This window comes from Poecile atricapillus, chromosome Z (assembly GCF_030490865.1).
Source record: "Poecile atricapillus isolate bPoeAtr1 chromosome Z, bPoeAtr1.hap1, whole genome shotgun sequence".
NCBI lineage: Eukaryota > Metazoa > Chordata > Aves > Passeriformes > Paridae > Poecile > Poecile atricapillus.
In genome coordinates this window covers 137,178,339-137,187,128 of record NC_081289.1, presented here as the reverse complement: position 1 = coordinate 137,187,128, position 8,790 = coordinate 137,178,339, and positions in this window count along the sequence as shown.

Genomic DNA, 8,790 nt, shown 5'->3' with positions numbered 1-8,790 from the left:
CACTCTGCCGGGTAAGGAGATCCGGTGGGGCATCGGAAGTTACACAACCCTGCGCTATGCAGACAAGGCAGCGAGCACTGCGGGGGCGCACGGCAGCCCCCGCAGTGAATTCCCTGACGTGGCAAACATCTCCCGAAGCCCCCTCCATGCCCACCTGCACACGCAGGCAGGAGCCCACGCACATACGCAGGCAGGAGCCCACACGCCAACACGCCTGCCTCTAAAGGAAAAGCCGAGCCAGAGCCAGAGCTGAAATAGTGAATTGCCTCATTCATTCTCCCTCTCCGGAAGCTTTGCCCGTACATGCAAACATACGCGCAGGCAGACATGTGTGGCAGACACGTGCGACCATCCCTACGCCCTTCAGGAATTCCGGCCCCCCCTCCTCGGCCAGCTTCTTCACAATCCTCTCCAAACTGAAGTATATTCTGCACCTGTGCATGTCCTGCCAGAAGAACCCCAGCTCCACAGGAGGGCAACCATGCTTGGGACAGATTCATGGCATGGTGGGGAGTCCCATATTCCCTGGGGGGAAAATGCCCTATCACTTTTTGGTCCCAAATCCAGAAACTTTCATATGGGACATACCTCTATAGCACACATAAAGGCATTCCCAGCCACATTTGTCCCCATGGCTCAGTGGAGACCCTCCTACAGGGATGCTACTGTAGCAAAAAACCTCACCAGAGCCACACAGGTCATTCTGCCCCAAAAAGCCCAAGCTGGACCTGGCAGGAGCTGTACAGGGTCTGGCACACGCATGACATGGGTGTTACATATGTGCATGGCAGGTGTGTGAATGCCCACTGACACATCCACATGGGATGGGCATGGACAGAAACTTCCATTACTGAGCTGAAAGGTCTGGCCTGGGGTTGTCACGCAGCAAACACTCCCCAGGATGCACAGGCCCACAGGTGCCACAGGTGTCACAGCACACACTAGTGTGCAACCCCTAGGAGATCCAGTCTGTGCCCACACAAGTGTGCACATACCTGGCACACACCATGATGCATGAGCTCTGCTGACCCAGCACACACAGGGCACACACAGGTATGGCCAAGCAGAAGTGGGGCAGAGTCATTCAGTCCCATGCACAACCCCACTCCGCTGGCATGTCCTCATGTAACTCCAGCTGAGTGTGGGACAAGCTGCCGCACCAAGCTGGGAGATGGAGCGGATTCAGCTCATTAATTTTCCTAGAATAACTTCAAGTCCCTTGAGGTGCCCAGGAAAACATCCCATCTCCACCTCCCTCACACTCACTCAGCAGCACCAACCTGCACTGCAGCAGTGGCAGCCACCACAGTGTGTGTGGCATCCAAGAGCCCATCACTGTGCCCTGGCATGAGATCCTTTCCTAACCCAGAGCCAGGTCACAGATCCTGGCATCCATGATGCTCAGTTGTCATGACACATCCCCAGTCCTATTCTCCCTCCCCTCATATAGGAGTGAGACACTGATGTACCTGCAGGCACCCTAGGACCTGCAGGACAGGCACCCAGCTCAGTTCCCCCCTCTAATTGCACAGACATGTGCCAATATCTGTCTTGGACAGGGAACATTTCCTGAGGTAGGTACTTGTGCTCACCTCAGAGACACACAGGGATTCAGACCCTGCACACCTCAAGGAAGCAAAAGCACCAGCTCCTACTGCCCTGTCCCTGCCCACTCCTTCAATGACTGCTTTGACTTTGAATATTCATATTTTTCCACAACCATATCTAGAATATGAGACCAGACACAAGGACTTGTATGTGCCCAGACTGCTGGTTTGTCCTGACCAAGCCTGCTGTCTCCCTTGCTGAACCCTCCTCCTCCACAAAGAGAGGTCATTCATTCGTGCCAGCTTGAGCAACATGATAAAGAAGGTGGTTTGCCAAAGAAAAATCCTGCCACCATCACTGTGTGGCAGCAATCCCGGATCCCCTTGGTGCGGCTCAGCCTCTCTCCCCAGCCCAGTACATTGAACCCTCTGTGGTTTTGTTCCTTTCCAGCAGAAGCAATTTCTCCTCTCCGCCTCCCTCCCACTCCCCATCCTCCAGGCTGTACTTTCAGTGCCACTGCCCTTAATGAAAGTTGAAACAAAGCAGGAAATCAGTTTGGGACTGATTTTCTGAAGCATTAATTCTTCTATCCTGTTCTCATGTGGAGACACTGCTGCTCTCCTCATTTACTCTGTAATTACACAGCACTGTAGCTTTTCCCTCTCCTTGATTTCTCTCCCAGCAAATCAGAAGTAAGGGGTTGCAAAGTTTCACTTTCACCCACCACCATCCCTGACCAGGCTTGGGTGTATTTTCTCTGTATGTACCTGATACTTGGTTGTGTCAGCTTTATTTTGGGGTCCAGCACCATGTGCCAGGCTGAATCCTCTCTGCAGTTTCCACCATGGGAAATAGGACATGGCTTTGGGAATGAGAGCCCTAGTGCTTCACACACGGGCCACACAACTGGTCAGCTGTGCAGGGGTTCCAGACATCTTTTTATCCCCAGGGATTTGGCCTCTCTGGAGTCCCACTTCACAAGGCTGCTGGAAAGCACCGGCAGCTGCTGGGGAAGGGACAAACCCCTGTCCTGTCCTCAACCTGGGCTGAGAGGAGAATGCAGGGCTCACTCTTCTCTCAGGGTGTCTTCTCATTGTCTGTGTTCCAAAGGGGGACAAGCACAGCCCCAGGCTCTGCCACCAAACCTGAGTGATGGAGGTGATGAGCAGGAGCCCCATTCCAAGCTAAGAAAATGTGGAAGGAGCAGGACACCTCAGCAGGTTAGTGGATACCTTCAAGGCCACTTGGACAAGACTAATCTTTCCCCAGAAGCAGAGCAATGCATCCAACAAAAACACATGCATAGAGCAGCCACTACAGAAGCGTCTGCCAGGCAGGAGAGGATGACTGTGCTCAGATACCTCATGATAGGCACCCAGGGAGACCAGATCCAACTGAAACCCCAGAGGACTGCCCTCTGGATCAGGGGGACATCAGAAATCTACTTGGCTTGCAGTTAGTGACCTATAACACATGGTTAACCACTCCCCATCTCATACACTCCCTCCACACCCTGGCCCATCTCCCCATCCTCTGCCTCCAAGCAAGAAACAGGCAGAGAGGAAAACCCTCCTTGCTACAGCCTCCAGTCAGGCCATGCTAGCATCCTCAGCTCACTCACTACTGCATCCCCTCCCATTTCAGCATCAAGACTGGCTGGTGTCTTGGGCTCCTGATGCAAAGCTCCAGGCAAGACTGTTCCTTGCCAGGAGCAGACAGTGACCTGGAGATCTGCAGAGCCATCACAATACCAGCACAATGCCGTACAGCAAGTCCAAGGGCTGAGAGGCACAAAACTTCACAAGACTGAGTCAAGACAGGTGAAGCTCCCAGAGTCAGGGAGCTCCACATGTCTGCTTTTACTTTTGAAGACAAGACAGGGCCACCTCAGCATCCTCTAGCACCCTTGAGGGAGTGCTTGGGAATCTTAATCCTGTCCTTTCTCCTCTGCACAGGGTTAGAGCTTTATCTGCCCACTGTCCATAAGAAGATGGGATACTAAGGAAGCAGCAAAATCAGAGATTGTAGTTACGGGCTATGGGTAGACAGGGAGCTAGATCACTACCACTGCAGCACCAGCAGAATCTTTTGCCCTCAGAAAAATACCATCTGCATCCCTCTGAGCACCACCTACCATGGGGCCAGGGCAGACACAAGGAAGGAGGTTTGGTGGGCAAGAGAAGAGCCAAGATCAAAATAAAGGTAAGCTAGCCTGTTCTTTCAGGAAGCTCTCCTTGCAGACAATCCCTGTGATGTTTTTATTTTTATTCTAGAGGTCACACATTTGATAGCCCCATAGAGGTATGAAGCTTCCTACAGCAGTCAGCTAGGCACCACTTGCTGTCCTGATGAATTCCTCACAGCCCATTTGGCATATCAAGAATTAGATGCCAGGCAGATCTGCAATGGAAAGGTATCAGATGGACACACTTCCAGTAGATGCAGCAGAGTTTGTATCCAACCTGTACACTACCCACCTCCAGCTGTGACTTTCAGGGACAGCATCCCTGCTGGGAACACCTGGGGACACCCATGTCCTGGAAAGGATGTTTCAGGGCCAAAATTTTCCTAAATTCTGGGGTGGCTGGAGGGACTTGAACAGCTCAGTGTGGTTGACACCCAAACACAGAGCAGAAACAACGTGGTCAAAATGTAACTTGGAGGGAGACAGAGAGAGAGAGAGAGAGAGAGAGAGAGAGAGAGAGAGAGAGAGAGAGAGAGAGAGAGAGAGAGAGAGAGAGAGAGAGAGAGAGAGAGAGATTCCCAGGAGAAACTAAGTAAATAGCTTGGCCAAAACGTAACTTGTGAGAGACATGCCCAGGATGAACCAAGTGCTGTAGGACAATTTTGCTGACGAAAGCAGGGCAAAGGCTAGAAGCTGAAACAGAGCCAACCCAAACTTCAGCATGCGTCCTCTGCATGCAGATGGGTCCCCAGGGGTGGCTGATGTTGTTTGGGTTCCCTGGCACAGCTGGCCTTCCTTCCAGGGAGATGTGGAAGTCAGAGGTGAGTGGCAAGGAGGATGACAGAGGTTGTGGGGGCTCTGCTGGCTCTCATTTATTACCATCCTGCTTTGCTGGGCAGCATAACAACCAGAGACAAGACTTCTCGTCCCATGCCTGCTGCTGATTCGCACAGCAACTTGGGACAAATTGCCCCATTCCAGGATACCAAACTGGGGTGGGGACACTGCCTTTCCTTTTTCAGCTGCTTGGATACAGGGCTGGCAGAGATGGCTCCAGGAGGGGCTTTCCCTGCCCGCGAAATCTGCATGCCCTGTTTAGACCTGTGAGTTGGTGGTTCAGCGAGAGAGAGAGAAGGCTAGGTCAGGACAAGCCAAGTTGTCCAAAGGCAGGAGCTGCCTTGGGGAACCTTTCTTTTCCCCAGGATCTATCACCGAAAAAGCACTGCAGCATCCCCCATGCCCTTTCCTCCCACTCACTCTTGCCTTCAGGACTTGGCCCCTCCAGCAGAGCATGAGCACAGGTGAGGACAGCAAGGGACTGGAGAAGACCGAGTCCTCCCACTCACTGCCACTCAGAGCCGCTCACATCTCACCCGCACACCTGACGTGGGTGAAAGGAGAACCCTGCTGTGCTCATCTGAGGGGGTTGGCAAAGGTCAACCCAGGAGATGGTCTCCAGCAAGGGCTGCCTGCCAACCACCGGCTGGGAACCACTCAAGAATAGCGGCAGGAAGGAAAAAAAGAAAGGAGAAAAAAAGAAGAAGAAAAAAAAAAATATTAAAAAGAAAAAATAACCCAGCTGGCAGCACAGACGCTGCCGGGAGAGGAAGCGGCAGGTTGAGACAAGGACATGGCTCATTATGCCACCCCCGCAGGTGCGGAGTGCCGAGCGGAGCGGCCGGCTCGGCTGCCACCGGCGGCGCTGGCAGGGGGGAGACAGCAGCCACTATCCTCATCCTCAGCCCCAGCCGGGGATGACAAACCAAACACCATCATTATGGCTGAGAGTAGCTTCCACCCCCTTCCTCCTGCATGCCCTGGGAGGCCGGTCAGGCTCTGACACACAGCAGCACAAGGACATGGAAGATGCTGCTGGAACAAGCTCTTCTAGTGCTGCAATGACTGTCCTTGGTGGTTTGCAATGTCAGCCTGGATAAAGCTCCAAGCAGCACAGCTGACCTTGTGGCTGATCCTGCTTGTGGCACAAGACTGCTGGGGACCATTCCTATCTGGTTAACCCCATGCTCAGGGCCAGGCAGATACAAGCCCACCACACACTGAGGCTACCAACACAGCCAGGGTGATGGGGAGCTAGTGAGAGCTGGTGGTTTTCTCAGAGGACAGGGCAGGTGTTGGATGAACCCCAAGGATGCTAGTTCCCAGGTCTCCTGGACTGAGCTCCCCTGCACAGACAGTATCTTCTGTAGAATGTAAGAGCCCAGCCTGTCCTAGAAGATGACCCACCACCATCTCCTGAGAGATGCATCAAGCTCAGACCTCAGCCAGGACAGCAGCAGGCAGGGAATGGAGCACTAGTCCCACCAAAATAAATAAATAAATAAATTTAAAAATACTGAGCATGGATTTTTTTCCTTGCAGCCTTTTCCTCCTGCTGCAGCTCAGGGTGCTGGAAAAGGCGGGCGACATCTCTGAGGATGAGAACAGGCAAGAAGGAGAGACAGCACCAAATGCGTAGGTGCTGCTCTTGCCGAGGAGAACAGAGCACAAACCCTGCTGCTGCCAAGCCCAATGTCCTCAGATGCATCTCCCCAGCTCACCCAGCCACAGATATTGGAGACTACCCTGTGCTGCGCTGAGCAGCAGGGGAGTCTGAGCAGGACAAGGGACCCGTGCAGCAAGGAGACAGTGCCTTGCTCCTGCCCCATCTGCTTAGCCATGGGGAGATCCAGACCCAGAAAGAGGTGGAAGCAACCTGGGAAAGGTCTTTCTTGCAGTGGCATGGCACTCGAGTAGGTGGCTGCAGAGCTAAGTGGCCTCCTCCTCTGCTCCAACCTTCAGACACTAGGTAATGATGTTTTAACAGGAAAACAGCCAGGGTTGTGGTTCCCCACCTCCCCGTCACCTCTGGGGGTGAGGTACAAAGCACCAGGAAGAGCTGAAGCCCCAGGTGAGCACAGCATGCTGCTCACTCCTGCAGTCTGGGGATTTCCTGCACCAGAATCAACATCAGTGGGCTCATCAGCCCTCGTGGATTTCTCTTTTCAGGAATTTGCTCAATTGCCTTTTCATTCCAGACAATTTGCTTACATCTTCCCTCCTCCACTCCACTTCACCTAAGGCCACCATTTCCACAGGTTAATCCCAAACTGCTTCAGGAAATGTGTTCAGGTGTGGTAAAGGTCACTGCATCTTCTGACATAAGATGCCCAATTACAGGAACTCAAGCAACCCTTCCCTTCTCACCTTCCTTCCCCCCACCACACAGGATTTTATTATTCCCCATCATGCCTCCCTCAGTCATCTCTTCCCCCAGACGGAAGAGAGCCAGTTTATGTAATTGTTCCATCTATGGTAACGGCTTCGTACCTTTAATTATTCCTGCCACCCCTCCCTGCACTTTCCCGGCGTGTCTTTAAAAGGGTGCGGATGTGCCAGCAATGGAGTCGGGCTGCGAAGGAGGCGCGGTTTTGGTTAAAACACCCTCTGCCCCCAGGAGGGGAGGCTGTGGTCCGCCCTGACCCCGCTCCTGCCCAGCAGGGCCACAGCTAGCCTCTGGCCCAGAGCCCTTGTTTGTCCGCGGGCAAGCTGCACACCAAGCAGATCATTTGTGAGCACGGGGACGGCCAGCACCAGCTCCCCCACCCCGGGGCCTCCAGTGCTCCCGGCGATGAAAAGCTGGAACAAAGAGCATTTGCAAGGCTAGGGCATGGGCACGGCGCGGGACACGCAGCACGAGTCCCCGCCACGGGGACGGGGCCACCGAACAACACACAGCAAAACAGATGGGCAGCAGTAAGTGCTGGTTCAGTACCGCGATGACTCAGCCGCTCCACGGGCAGAGCGGAGAGGGCTCCGACTCTCCCGGCTCACAGGGGCTCCAGGGACAGGCCACGGTGGGAAACGAGAAGCCAAAGTGGCTGTTCACACCCTGCCAGGGGACTCCGGAGAGTTAAAGACCCCGGCCCAGGCAGGACAGAGAGACCAATGCTGTGATCAAACTGCAAGGGATGGACAAGATGTGAACTGAAAGAGCCCTGTTCAAACACTCCATCACCGAGGAAGCTCACAGAGGTTACAAAAGGACAAACAACAGCTTCAGCTGTTCACACCAGCGCTCAGCTTCACCCACGAGCTGCAGCACCTGCACGACCAGGTGCTCCCCCCTCAGTCTATGGACAGGTGTGCAAGCAGGATGCTGTCCCTGTGTTCTGCACTAATTTGACATCATCAAGAGATGACTTTCCTTCTCAAGACAGGCAGATTTCTCAGGACAAAATCCTGGTCACTGGGTCCAGACAGCTCTTCCAGCCAGAAGCCACCTTGCTACTGGCCTAACCCAGGCTGGGATGCTGGAAGGATCACAAGGCAAAAGCCCAAACACACCCCCACCTCAGAAGGAGACGCATGACAGGGCTTTGCAGAGGGACAGTGCTGGCAGCGTGTGTGGCTCAACTACCCAGTTTCCCTGCTAGCTGGCCACAGATGCTGTGGAGCTGGGATGCACTGATGTCAGAGCAGAAGCTGTTTTAAACACAAACATTGAGCCCCCCACTGGGCCAGGGCTTTGGAATCCAGTGGCTTTTCCACAATGAAAAAGCACAGCACAATGTCAGCCCTCACAGCCTCACACGTCTAAAGAGCCTCAGCCACCCTCTGTTACATAATGATGCTGGCTCCATTGCGTTGGGTGTTTGATCTGGCTATGGCATTGCTCCTGGGGAGTGGACACTCACCCGTCACCCTGTCAGACACCTCAGAGAGCCCCACAGAACCACAGAACCAATTAGGCTGGGAAAGACCTTTGAGTTCATCGAGTCCAACCTATGACCACACACTATTCTGTAAAGCAGATCACAGATCAGCTGCCACATCCAATCTCTCCTTAAATACCTCCAGGACAGTTGACTTCACCACCTGGAGTGGCAGTTGCTGAGGAATGAGCAATCCATTCCAATGTTTAATCACCTTTTCTGTGAAGAAATGCTTTCTAATATCCAACCCAGATCTCCTCTGGGACAACTTGAGGCTTTGTCCTATTTTCCAGTCCCTGGCTGCCTGGGAGAAGAGACCAACCCCCATCTGGCTATAACGTGCCT